We start from the raw sequence: 14,684 nt of genomic DNA, 5'->3' as shown, positions 1-14,684 counted from the left end.
GCTTCATTCTGATTCAAGGTTCTTTGCACTTGGTGAACATAAAGGCTGCCAGCAACCCTGCACTCACACCTCCCAGCTTAGTACTACCGAGTAGAAAGAGAATGGCTCTTAGTCCCCTGCCTGGGTCACTCAGACATGCCTTCACCATTCACTGAGTTTAGGGCATTGAGCCACTCTTGTTGATCTACCTGGGTCACATCTGCACCCTGTGGCCCCACAGTGTTATTGACAGTCTTACAGAACCACGTGGAGTGGGAGAGGAGTCCTGTACAGGCCCCAGAAGAAGGGAGATGAGTAAACACATGGAGCAGGTAAAACTATAGCAAACATAGGCCACCATTCACCAGACGTTAAAAGGGTCTGTGATCAAAAAGATTAAGAAACTTAGGTATTCCTAGGGCCAAAGGCCATATCATGGACTTCGTACTAGGTCACATTAAACACTCTCCTGGCCTAACTTGAGAAGATGAAACATTTGGTTTTTATACAGGAATACATTTTTGCTTCATCCACACAAGTGTGCTTTGAGTACTTGCTCTGCAAACTAAGTGTGTTTGTGATTTCATTTTCTTTTTAGAAGACATATTGCGTTTGGATTTACTTCATCTGCACAGTCTACTGATAAAGTCATTCCAAATTACTTGGAACAAATAAAAACAATTCTGTGCTCTGTAAAATGTAAATTTCACACCATGTGATTTTATCACGGTCTGACTGTCTTTGACTGTGCATCCCTGAAAATTCACCATAATTTCCAACAGTCAGAACTCAGGAGAGTCCTAATCTGGGGAGTTCTCAAATGCACAGTTGTTGCATCCCTCACTCTCAGTGCTTGGGAACCCTATTGTAGTGCATGTAGCAGGGGCTCAACACCTTTGCAAAATTACATGGACACTCAACTTGTTTTGTCTTCCTTTTGGGAACTGAAAGAAGTGATATTTTAGGTCATTCTACAGAGGTGGGTAATCTCTCCCTGGATTGATAGAAAACACCCCCCCCAGGAGAATGGAAATAGACAATGTTTTGTGTAGATGGGGCCCTTGAGGAGAAGGGAGTGAGCTTTAATTTCTACTAATTAGAAGATCTATTTTAATGCTCCACTGAACCCCTTTCTGATGGCCCATCAGGGTCCATGGAGAGAGATCTTAAACTCCAAGGCTTTTTGTGTGGGATGTCAAGTGGGATGGGATGGGGTGATGGAGCTACAAGGAAGAGGGAGAGAACCTGAATGTAGGGTGTCCTGTTTCAGGTGCTGGTCAACTCTCCTGTCTGAGTGGGAACAGTGCTGGGTCAATAACCCACCAGCTGACCACTCCCGCAGGGAGCTAAGTTCTGCCACTGGGAGAATTCTATCTGTTGTCTTCCCTCAGGACAACTGAAAGACTCAGGAGACCTAGGAGATAAAAGCTCTGTCACTCTACTTGAGATGCTAAACTGAGCCTCTCGGAGTGCTTAGCTGGGATAGTAGGGGAGGGATACCACTTTTGCACAAGTTACATTTATCAGTTGAAAATCATAGTGAGTTGACTGGGCAGGAGAGCCTGCTGTCAATGTAGGCACCATTCTCACCCATCTAGCGTGAAGATATCATGCTTTCCCCTAAATCACAGAGGCTGGAGCCTGGGAATAACATTTCCCAGAATTCCTTGCAGCAAGGTTCCAGATTAGATTTCATCAATGACCACAGGCACTAAGATGTGATTCACCAGGTGAACAGAGGCCAAATCAATATTATTCCTTCTCCGGCAGTGGTGGGCAGATGCATGAGTTTTGGCAAGTGGGAGGCTTTGCGATGGCCTCCAGATGTTATCCTTGGATTACCTGTCTCTTTGCTGCCTGTGGTTATCATCAGTGGTTGTTCTGTGACTGCAACTTGCTAATCCTCTAAAAACTAGTGGTGAATCTGAGATCTGGTGGAAGCTTTCCCTAACTCTCTCTTCTTCAGCTCTTCCAATGATTTTGTTAGAACCTATTTCCCTTCCTGTTTGAAATACCTACAGTGCATTTTTCTGACTAATTCTTGACTGCTACTAATAAGGTATAATGTGCACAAATGTCTCCGAGTAAGAGAAAATGTGAAAAATCAGATTTTTCAGAAAGACAAAAGCCCAAAGTGGGTTTTGGAAGAATGCCACCTGCTGTAAGTATTGCTTTCCATAAGGCAGTTATCTGGGGACAGAGCGTCCATCAGAATTTCTGGGCAATGGCTGTTTCATTTAAAAGAACATATTTAATATTAGAACATAATTTTATATTTGGAGTGCTTAAAAAAAAACCCAAACAACCCAGGGTATTGTTTTGTTAATGCAAATTCCTGGAAGTTCAACAAAATTGGGTTGGTGGTACTTGGAAGACAGAAGTGATTCATGAGGATCTGAAGGAGAGAGGGCTGAGGCCCCACAAGGAGGAATTTCAGAATCTGCACTGGGATTGGGTTACTCCCTTCCCTTTTTCTATGCTTAAATGGTACCTTGCCAGTGGAGCCCTTGCTGAATGAACACTGTCAAACAGCACTTAATTCCACCTTCCAAGATTTACCTGTCTCCCACCTCTGCTTCACTTTTCTTCATGGCACTCATCACCATCTAATAGACTATATCTCTCACTCGTTTTCCTTTTACTGTTTGTCTCTCCACTAGAGTCCCTGAAGGTAGATATTTGTTGTGTTCACTGCTATATCCTCAGTGTCTGAACTGTGCTTGGCACCTAGAAGGCATCCAATAGGTAGTTGTGGAACAAGTGAGTCCCACTACCCAGACCTGACCACAGGAAATGGTTTTTCTTTCCTTCTTTTTACAAATGTATTTAACATAGTTCTACATGGAGGATCTTAGGTTCTTTTTCATTAAATTTTTTAATTAAAAAAAAATTTTTTTTTTTACTTTTGTCATCATGAATTTTATTTATTTATTAAAAAAATTATTTTATATTGGAGCATAGTTGATTAACGATGTATTAGATTCAGGTATACAGCAAAGTGATTCACTTATACACGTACCTAATCTGTTTCAAATTCTTTTCCCATTTAGGTTAGTACAGAATATTGAGCAGCATTCCCTGTGCTATACAGTAGGTTCTGGTTAGCTATTTATTTTAAATATAGCAGTGTGAAAAAATTTTAATTTTAAATTAAAAAAAAATTCCACTTAGCCCGGAGGAGGGCACCTCAATGGGAAAGAAAATGAAGATGCACATTTCCGCCACCCCCCACCCAAAACCTTTAGGTGTGGAGGGATGGGTGAGTGAAGCATGGTATGTAGCACTTCTGGCCCTGCCTTCTGCTTGGGACTCAGGCCGGTGCCTGAAAAGAGGAAGATGCACCAGTAAAAAACTAACAAAGGCCGCAACATCACTGAAATGTCTGAAAGCTGCCACTTAGTAAGACAAAGGCATACAGGTGGTAGATACTTCTTCTGCATGAAGCTTCCCCAGGTTGGGAGGAGGCCACAGGGGTCTCCTGTCTCTGGAGCAGGAAGTGGCAGATGTATCACCTGGCCAGGCCTGGCAGGAAAAGACAAAATGTCAGGCTGTGTCCCACGGCCCAGAGGACTGTGTTTCCAAACAACAGTCTGTGTGTTCGCAGGCACACAGGGGACACCCCGTGGAGACTTTCTGAACGGATTGGGAGGAATTAGGAGGCAGGGGCTCCTTTAGAGCCTGACGATTCTGTTTTCTCACTATGATCGTGGACTCTAAGCCACAGATTAAACCTCTGCTGCTCGGACTCCTGTGATTGCACATACCAATAGAGTGACCCCTCCTGCTGTCACCCACCTGTTCTCCTCTCTGTTAATACGACAACTTTGAGTACTGCTACTGCTACTACTGGGACTGTGTCGTACCAATTATGTTCTTGGTCCTTTTTAGTATCAGCCTTCAACAAAGTGATATTGTTTGGCTCTTATTCGGTGGTAAAGGCAAATCATAATTTGAGGTCTTAAATCTTACGGCAATACTCATGGATGAAATAGTCATCTAGAACAGCAATGTCTAATAGAACTTTCTGTGCTGTCCAACATGTAGCCATGAGCACTTGAAATGTGGCCGGTGTGACTGAAGAACTGAATTTTAAAATTTATTTAATTTTTATTAATTTGAATTTAAAATTTTGGTAGCCACATATGGTAGTTCAGATCCAGAATGTGGTTACATGCTCTTTTTGGACTGTCATCTAAAAGAAAACACAACATTTAGATGAAAATTAAACTTTGGAGAACAGTGGTCTAGATGGCATCTGGATGCAACCCTTCTGTGCCTTTTCTTTCCTTTTGCTCACCCTGTGATGATTTTGATGACTAACACTTGGTATTTAGGAAGGGTTCCCAGGAAAGGGCAGACTGCTTATATCCACCCATCAGTAAGAGACTGATCCTCTGAGTGTGCTGAACAAGTTTCTCAACCTCAGAGACTAAGGACCAGACCCTGGACCTGATGCATTCCCAAAGGATGCTCCACTGAGGGCCACCAACTTTTTGGGTACCCTCTGATGTCACCTCATCAGCACTGTCTTTGACTTTCCTTTCAAAAGTTAACAGTACTCACATAACTAAGAAGACCGGCACAACAGATTGAATTGTCATTTTAAGCCAGACACCATTCTAGGTGTTTCACTATGTCTCATTTTATCTAATTCAACTTTGCACAAGCAGTATTTTCATCCTTATTTTACACATGAGTAAACTGAGCCACTCTTTGCTGCTCACACAGCTAAAATGGGTCATTTGGCCTTGAGTTCAGGACTCTAGTTCCCAAAGACAGCATTTTTCCTCTGCTACCTGGCACCACAGCTGGCCTCGAAGCAGCCTGATGAAGGGCAGGAAACGTGGCTTGACCCACTAGTGCTGAAGTCAAAGGGCTCTTTTTAAGCAGCAAGATATGAACTTGGGAAATTCTGCATCCCAAAGCTGCATCCTCTGGGCTTTTGGCTTCCATTTTATGGAGCACATGTTTAAAATGAAATTCCCTCCTGAGTTTTCTTGTTGAGCACTATTATTGTCTTGTGGAGATTTGTCAAAAGATGCTTGTTTCTACTGGGATCTTGTCTACAAAGGAACACTTTGTTCACAGAGACTCTGCAGACTCCAGACTGGGAGCAACCAAGTCCCATTCTGGATGCACTAAGTGAGCGGAAGCCGGTTCTCTCCATGCACAGGTGACAGTTGGGCTCAGGCTTTGCTCAGCTGTCCGAATGCCAGAGCAATGATGGTGCCTTTTGCAGCTGTCCAACAAAAGAGACACAAGCCAGATATTTGGTTTGACTAGAGATTAGGGAACAGAGCAATTGCCATTTTCCCAGAAGTACGGACCCAGGAATGGTGGGTGGGTTACTGACAATAAGCAGAGGATGCTGTTGTGAAGAGGCATTTCCAGAGTATCACATGTGATGTCTTTGCTTTGAAGATGTGCTCATGTTACCTTGGTCTTCAATCTGGGAGAATCCCTCCTCTGACTCTCTGTGTGTGATCTCGCTCCTTTGGGATTCCTCTGAACAGATTCTGGGTGGTGTCCTCAGAATTGTGTCCACCTCAGATTTTACTCAGCAGCCAGTTGAGATCTGAGAGGAATTTTCTCTATCTGCCAAGGAGCACTTTGTAGCAGCATGGGATGTGGTAGGAGAGCAAGGATTTTGTAGTTTGGCAGAGCTGGTGTTCATCCTGTTAGTGCCCCTGCTTAGCCATATATCTTGGGAGAGTCATTTCCGAATGGACCTTTGTGGTGGGGACTTCCGATGTTGGCCACATACAGTTCTCAGCCCATGCGAGGGCCACTCCTCACCATTACTTTTGTTGTTGGGTGGGTCATATGATCAGTCCTGGCCAATGGGCTGTAAGCACAGGAGAGGTGTGTTACCTCCAGATTAAAGCATTTAACCTCCTGCGTGAGACCCTCATGTGCTCATATCCACTGCTGTGCCCATGCTGGCAGCACCATGGGGGATGGGAGTTCCACAAGCCTGAGGCAGAATGAATCTCTGAACCATCTGCCCTGGTGTCACCTGAATCCATGGTGGGCTTTATGGGGAAAAAGAGCAAATGAGATGTGAGCATTTTTGTAACCAAAGTATAATTTTGCCTATTTCAATGAAAAACATCTTTTTTCTTTTCTGTACAGTGATAATACCAAAAAAAGACCAGGTAGTGTGTCCTACTGCATGCCCAGGCTGGTACTGAATCCTGGATGGACAAGCTCTCTTTAAGCCTCAGCATCACTTTGCAAGTAGTGGATGTTTTACGTGGAGGGACAACTTGGAAGATGAGGTTAGTTAACAGTTTGATGGAGATTCTCCACCTGGCAAGCCCAATGCCCCAGCATAGGAGGAGTGGCCACATCAAAATCCTGATTCAGACATTTTAAGTAGGAAAAAATTCAGGCCACCCTTTGAGAACCACTGTTTTAATATTTCAAATCTGTATCCACCAGGGCCTTCACACAGGGTATTCTCTGCGCCACTATGCTTTTACCACAGATATTGTAGTGACTCACTCCTTGAGCACTTTCAAGTCTTTGCTTTCTCAGGGAAAATTATTCTGACCACCTCCTTTACATAGAGGTTACTGCCTCCCTACCCACCATGGCCACTCCAATTGTTCCTTACTCTGCTGTTTTTCCCACCCAATCTCTCCTTAATATAGCTTCTTGTTTATTTGCTTGCCTACCTATTGTCTGTATCCTTTAATAGAAGATATTCTATGTATTTAATAGAAGTATTCTGCTGGAAGACTTTGCATACATTAACATTGTCCATTAATACAAATATTAATAACTTGTTTAATACTTGTAATAATGCAACCAGGCAAGTACATCTTATCTCTATATTACATATGAAGAAACTGAGCACAGATGGGTTAAGTGAATTGCTCAATGTCACACAGCTAGTAATCAGTAGAGATATTTCCAGCTAAGATCCAAAGCCTAGACACTTAACTATGCCTCAGTCCATCTGGGCTGCTATGAAGAATACCACAGATTGAGGGAATTAATAGACAAACATTTATTTCTCACAGTTCTGAATGAAGGAAAGTCCAAGATCAAAGTACTGGCAGATTCAGTGTCTGGTGAGGACCCACTTCCTGACTTGCAGACAGCCTGTCTTCTTGCTGTCTCCTCATATAGTGGAAGGTGGCATGGAGTTTTCTCAGCCCTCTTTGTAAGGGCATTAATCTCATTCACTAGGGCTCCACTCTCATGACCTAATCACCTCCCCAAATCCCCACCTCAAAATACCATCACATTGGGGGTTAGAATTTCAACACATGAATTTTGGAGTGGGGGGACACAAACATTCAGTCTATCACAACTACCAAGAGAAGAATAACTGAAAGACTGAAATTTCTCGGAGTGGCTATATGGCTCTCATGTGGAAAGATTGTGGCATATGAGAGTGTGACCAGAAAGGATGAGTAGGCTTGGACATGTAGAGATTAGAAGAAAGAAGTGTTGTCCAATAAAATTCCCTGCGATGTTGGAAATGTTCTCTATCTGTACCATCCAATGTGGTAGCAACCGGCCAGATGTGCCATTTGAACACTTGACATGTGGCTAGTGTGACTGAGGGAATACATTTCTAATTCTGTTTAATTATAATTAACTTAAATTTAAGTAGCTACACATGACTATTGGCAGTCATACTGGTCAGTGTAGGTCTAGGGAGCTCCAGCTTCATGGTCACTGTAAGAGCATCCTGGGGAACAGCGAGCCTTTCATTCCTGGGTGGGACTGGGCTGAGTGAAGGGCGTAAAATATGTAAGAGAGGAGGACTGATGGTTGTCAGACGATGGATGTCACAAGAGGAACTGAGTTTTATTTTGAAGGCATTGAAAAACTGGTCAAAATTCTGGATCTGGGACATAACCTGATAAGCCATGCACTTAGGGAAGAAACCGAACAGGAAGAATGGGAGAATGGACAGGTGGGGGCCTGGGAGGCCAGTTATGAAGCTCTTGCATTCAGAATTCCTTATAAGGAATTTTAGGATTGTTTTTAGGACTATTATACAAACCTGGAAAAAATAATTAGTAAATAAATTAATTGGAGTATTACTTTTCAATATTTTGGGTAGTAAGAGTTATTTGCTTAGTTTTATTTATAATATAAGGTTTAATATATTATAATTAATAATCATAATATTTCCATGCCACCACTTGCAAAGACTCATTGACTGACCCAGAATCCTAGCTCAAAGTCAAGGAGCCAAGGTCAGGTATTCATTTTGATTCAAGCAGTCATAGCTAGAGATGTAGAATCAAAAGGGCAAATACAATGGCCAGAGGCAGCCAATTGGGGAGAGAAATTCCCAGAGACAAAAGATCCAAGTGACCTGACTTAGGCAGACATATAAACGGTGGTTGTCACAGTTAACTCTTGCTGCTCTGACATGAAAATGTTGACTGAGCTTGGGTCCTGGTTGAGAAATGCAGAACCAACAGGCATTAATTCCGTTGATAAACACAGATAGGAGTTCAAATCATGATTAGAGTTGACAGTCAGAATGTAAATAGAACCCTGACTGGTCAACTTTGCTAAATATTTGTTTCTGTTGAGCTCATTAATTTCTCTTAGGCCCACCTTCTGTAACATTTGCTCTAGACATAGGAACAGCAATTTCCCCTGGTTAGGATAAAGACTGCTCCTTTTTATTGTTGTTTTTAAATTAACCTCTCTTGGAGTATAATTGCTTTACAATGTTGTGTTAGTTTCTGCTTTATAACAAAGTGAATTGGCTATACATATATCCTCGTATCCCCTCCCTCTTCCATCTCCCTCCCACCCTCCCTATCCCACCCCTCTAGGTGGTCACAAAGCACCGAGCTGATTTCCCTGTGCTATGCAGCTGCTTCCCACTATCTATTTTACACTTGGTAGTGCATATATGTCAATGTTACTCTCTCACTTCATCCCAGCTTCCCGTTCCCCCTCCCTGTGTCCTCAAGTCCATTCTCTAAGTCTGCATCTATATTCCTGTCCTGTCCCTAGGTTCTTCAGAACGTTTTTATTTTTTTCTTAGATGCAATAAATATGAGTTAGCATACAGTATTTATTTTTCTCTTTCTGACTTACTTCTCTCTGTATGACAGACTCTAGGTCCATCCACCTCACTACAAATAACTCAGTTTCATTTCTTTCTATGGCTGAGTAATATTTCATTCTTTATCCATGCCACATCTTCTTTATCCATTCATCTGTTGATGGACACTTAGATTGCTTCCATGTCCTTGCTACTGTAAATAGTGTTGCAATGAACATTGTGGTGCATGTCTCTTTTTGAATTATGGTTTTCTCAGGGTATATGCCCAGTAGTGGGATTGCTGGGTCATATGGTAGTTCAATTTTTAGTTTTTTAAGGAACCTCCATACTGTTCTCCATAGTGGCTGTATCAATTTATATTTCCACCAAAGTGCAAGAGGGTTCCATTTTCTCCACACCCTTGCCAGCATGTATTGTTTGTAGATTTTTTGATGATGGCCATTTTGACCAGTGTGAGGTGAAACCTCATTGTGGTTTTGATTTGCATTTCTCTAATGATTAACAATGTTGAGCATCTTTTCATGTGTTTGTTAGCAATCTGTATGTCTTCTTTGGAGAAATGTCTATTTAGGTCTCCCACCCATTTCTGCATTGGGTTGTTTGTTTTTTTGATATTGAGCTGCATGAGCTGCTTGTATATTTTGCAGGTTAATCCTTTGTCAATTGCTTCATTTGCAAATATTTTCTCCCTTTCTGAGGATTGTCTTTTTGTCTTGTTTATGGTTTCCTTTGCTGTACAAAAGCTTTTAAGTTTCATTAGGTCCCATTTGTTTATTTTTGTTTTTATTTCCATTTCTCTAGGAGGTGGGTCAAAAAGGATCTTGCTGTGATGTATGTCATAGAGTGTTCTGCCTATGTTCTCCTCTAAGAGTTTTATAGTGTCTGGCCTTACAATTTAGGTTTTAATCCATTTTGAGTTTATTTTTTTGTATGGTGTTAGGAAGTTTTCTAATTTCATTCTTTTGCATGTACCTGTCCAGTTTTCCCAGCAGCACTTATTGAAGAGGTTATCTTTTCTCCACTGTATAGTCTTGCCTCCTTTATCAAAAATAAGGAGACCATATGTGCGTGGGTTTATTTCTGGGATTTCTATCCTGTTCCATTGATCTATATTTCTGTTTTTTTTTGCCAGTACCATACTGTCCTGATTACTATAGCTTTGTAGTTTAGTCTGAAGTCAGGGAGCCTGATTCCTCCAGCTCCGTTTTTCTTTCTCAAGATTGCTTTGGCTTTTTGGGGTCTATTGTGTTTCCATACAAATTTTGCAATATTTTTTTCTAGTTCTGTGAAAAATGCCATTGGTAGTTTGATAGGGATTTCATTGAATCTGTAGATGGCTTTGGGTGGTATAGTCATTTTCACAATGTTGATTCTTCCAATCCAAGAACATGGTATATCTCTCCATCTGTTTGTATCATCTTTAATTTCTTTCATCAGTGTCTTATAATTTTCTGCATACAGGTCTTTTGTCTCCTTAGTTAGGTTTATTCCTAGGTATTTTATTTTTTTTGTTGCAGTGGTAAATGGGAGTGTTTTCTTAATTTCTCATCAGATTTTTCATCATTAATCTATAGGAATGCAAGAGATTTCTGTGCATTAATTTGTATCCTGCTACTTTACCAAGTTCATTGATTAGCTCTAGTAGTTTTCTGGTAACATCTTTGGGATTCTCTATGTATAGTATCATGTCATCTGCAAACAGTGACAGCTTTAGTTCTTCTTTTGTGATTTGGATTCCTTTTATTTCTTCTCCTTCTCTGAAACTTCCAAAATGATGTCGAATAATAGTAGTGAAGGTGGGCAACCTTGTCCTGTTCCTGATCTTAAAGGAAATGGTCTCAGTTTTTCACCACAGAGAATATGTTTGCTGTGGGTTTGTCATAGATGCCATTTATTATGTTGAGGTAAGTTCCCTCTATGCCTACTTTCTGGAGAGTTTTTATGATAAATGGTGTTGAATTTTGTTGAAAGGTTTTTCTGCATCTATTAAGATGGTCAAATGGTTTTTATCCTTCAGTTTGTTAATACAGTGTAGCACATTGATTGATTTGCAGATATTGAAGAAGCCTTGTTTTCCTGGTATTAACCCCAATTTATCATGGTGTATGATCCTTTTAGTGTGCTGCTGGAGTCTGTTTGCTAGTATTTGGTTGAGGATTTTTGCATCTCTGTTCATCAGTGATATTGGCCTGTAGTTTTCTGTTTCTCTGACATCTTTGTCTGGTTTTGGTATCAGGATGATGGTGGCCTCATAGAATGAGTTTGGGAGTGTTCCTCCCTCTGCTATATTTTGGAAGAGTTTGAGAATGATAGGTGTTAGCTCTTCTCTAAATGTTTGATAGAATTCATCTGTGAAGCCATCTGGTCCTGGGCTTTTGTGTGTTGGAAGATTTTTAATAACAGTTTCAATTTCAGTTCTCATGAGGGTCTGTTCATATTTTCTATTTCTTCCTGGTTCAGTCTCGGGAGGTTGTGCTTTTCTACAATTTTTCCATTTCTTCCAGCTTGTCCATCTTATTGGCATATAGTTGCTTGTAGTAATCTCTCATTATCCTTTGTATTTCAGCAGTGTCAGTTGTTGCTTCTCCTTTTTCATTTCTAATTCTGTTGATTTGAGTTTTCTCCCTTTTTTTCTTGTTGAGCCTGGCTAATGATTTATCAGGTTTTTTTTTTTTTTTATCTTCTCAAAAACAGCATTTAGTTTTATTTATCTTTGCTATTGTTCCCTTCATTTCTTTTTTATTTATTTCTGATCTGATCTTTATGATTTCTTTCCTTCTGCTAACTATGGGATTTTTTGTTCTTCTTTCTCTAATTGCTTTAGGTGTAAGTTTAGGTTGTTTATTTGAGATATTTCTTGTTTCTTGAGGGAGGACTGTATTGCTATAAACTTCCCTCTTAGCACTGCTTTTGTGGCATCCCATAGGTTTTGGGTGGTCGTGTTTTCATTGTCATTTGTTTCTAGGTAATTTTTGATTTCCTCTTTGATTTCTTCAGTGATCTCTTGGATATTTAGTAGTGTATTGTTTAGCCTCCATGTGTTTGTATCTTTTACGGTTTTTTTCCTGTAATTGATTTCTAGTCTCATAGTGTTGTGGTCAAAAAAGATACTTGATATGATTTCAATTTTCTTAAATTTACCAAGGCTTGATTTGTGAGCCAAGATATGATGTATCCTGGAGAATGTTCCGTGAGCACTTGAGAAGAAAGTGTATTCTGTTGTTTTTGGATGGAATGCCCTATAAATATCAATTAAGTCCCTCTGGTCTAACATGTCATTTAAAGCTTGTGTTTCCTTATTTATTTTCACTTCAGATGATCTACCCATTGGTGAAAGTGGGGTGATAAGTCCCCTACTATTATTGTGTTACTGTCAATTTCCCCTTTATGGGCATTACCATTTGCCTTATGTATTGAGGTGCTCCTATGTTGGGTGCATAAATATTTACAATTGTTATATCTTCTTCTTGGATTGATCCCTTGATCATTATGTAGTGTCATTCTTTGTCTCTTGTAATAGTCTTTATTTTAAAGTCGATTTTGTCTGGTATGAGAATTGTTACTCCAGGTTTCTTTTGATTTCCATTTGCATGGAATATCTTTTTCCATCCCCTCACTTTCAGTCTTTATGTGTCCCTAGGTCTGAAGTGGGTCTCTTGTAGACAGCATATATATGGGTCTTGTTTTTGTATCCATTCAGCCAGTCTATGTCTTTTGGTTGGGGCATTTAATCCATTTACATTTAAGGTAATTATTGATATGTGTGTTCCTATTACCATTTTTTCTTAATTGTTTTGCGGTTTTTTTTTTGTTTTGTTTTGTTTTTTGGTCTTTTCCTTTCTTGTGTTTCCTGCCTAGAGAAGTTCCTTAGCATTTGCTGTAAACCTAGTTTGGTGGTGCTGAATTCTTTGAGCTTTTGTTTGTCTGTAAAGGTTTTAACTTCTTTGTCAAATCCGAATGAGATTCTTCCTGGGTAGAGTAATCTCGGTTGTAGGTATTCCCCTTTCATCACTTTAAATATGTCCTGCCACTCCCTTCTGGCTTGCAGAATTTCTGCTGAAAGATAAGCTGTTAACATTATGGGGATTCCTTTATACATTATTTGTTGCTTTACCCTTGCTGCTTTTAATATTTTTTCTTTGTATTTAATTTTTGATAGTTTGATTAATATGTGTCTTGGCATGTTTCTCCTTGAATTTATCCTGTATGGGACTCTCTCCACTTTCTGGGCTTGATTGACTATTTCCTTTCCCATGTTAGGGAAGTTTTCAGCTATAATCTCTTCAAATATTTTCTCAGTCCCTTTCTTTTTCTCTTCTTCTTCTGCAACCCCTATTATTTGAATGTTGGTACATTTAATGTTGTCCCAGAGGTCTCTGAGACTGTCCTTAATTCTCATCATTCTTTTTCCTTTATTCTGCTCTGTTGCAGTTACTTCGACTATTTTATCTTCCACACACTTATCTGTTCTTCTCCTTCTGTTATTCTGCTATTGATTCCTTCTAGAGAACTTGTAATTTCATTTATTGTGTTGTTCATCATTGTTTGTTTGCTCTTTAGTTTTTCTACGTCCTTGTGAAACATTTCTTGTATTTTCTCCATTCTATTTCCAAGATTTTGCATCGTCTTTACTATCATTACTCTGAATTCTACTCTTTTCAGGTAGACTGCCTATTTCCTCTTCATTTGTTTGGTCTGCTGGGTGTTTATCTTGCTCCTTCATCTGCTGCATATTTCTCTGTCTTCTCATTTTGTTTAACTTACTGTGTTTGGTGTCACCTTTTCGCAGGCTGCAGGTTCTTAATTCCCATTGTTTTTGGTGTCTGCCCTCAGTGGGTGAGGTTGGTTCAGTGGCTTGTGTAGGCTTCCTGGTGGAGGAGACTGGTGCCTGAGTTCTGGTGGGTGGGGCTGGATCTTGTCCTTTTGGTGGGCAGAGGCACGTCTGATGGAGTGTTTTGGGGTGTCTGTGAACTTAGTATGACTTTAGGCAGCCTCTCTGCTAATGAGTGTGGTTGTGTTTCTGTCTTCCTAGTTGTTTGGCCTGGGGCCTCCAGCACTGGATCTTGCTGGCCTTTGGGTGGAGCTGGGTCTTAGTGTTGAGATAGAGATCTCTGGGAGAACTCTTCCCAATTGATATTACATGGGGCTGGGAGGTCTCTGGTGGTCCAGTGTCCTGGACTCAGCTCTTCCACATCGGAAGCTCATGCCTGACACTCGGCCAGAGCACCAACACACTGCCAGCCACATGGCTCAGAAGAAAAGGAAGAAAAAAAGGAAAAAAAAAGTACACAGTCAGAACCCTACCACAAATGGTAAAGCAACACTCAACAGACAAAATCACACAAAGAAACATACACATACACACTCACAAAAAGAGAAAAAAGGAAGAGAAAATTTAAAAATATATAAAAGAAAATAATAAAAAAATAAAAAAGAAGGGAACAACCAAACCAATAAACAAATCCACCAATGATAACAAGCACTAAAAACTAAACTAAGATAAACATAAAAACCAGAAACAAATCAGGCACAGAAAGCAACCCCCCAAGTCTACAGTTGCTCCCAAAGTTCACCGCCTCAATTTTGGGAACATTCGTTGTCTATTCAGGTATTCCACAGATGCAGGGTTCGTCAAGTTGACTGTGGAGACTTAATCTGC

At 40.4% G+C, this 14,684-nt stretch overlaps 1 protein-coding gene across 1 annotated transcript in view; it reads left to right on the top strand.

Annotated features, from left to right (window-relative positions):
• Window positions 1-6,617, top strand: part of RAB28 (RAB28, member RAS oncogene family) — a 125,634-nt gene extending 119,017 nt beyond the window's left edge. Inside the window, exon 8 of the transcript XR_013828240.1 lies at window positions 6,112-6,617. The gene's annotated coding sequence lies outside the window, so the exon portion shown is untranslated. The remainder of the gene's footprint in view (window positions 1-6,111) is intronic.
• The last annotated feature ends 8,067 nt before the right edge of the window (window positions 6,618-14,684 follow it).

Source organism: Stenella coeruleoalba, assembly GCF_951394435.1.
Source record: "Stenella coeruleoalba genome assembly, chromosome: 4".
In the NCBI taxonomy this organism is placed as follows: domain Eukaryota; kingdom Metazoa; phylum Chordata; class Mammalia; order Artiodactyla; family Delphinidae; genus Stenella; species Stenella coeruleoalba.
This window is presented reverse-complemented; position numbering and strand designations above follow the sequence as displayed.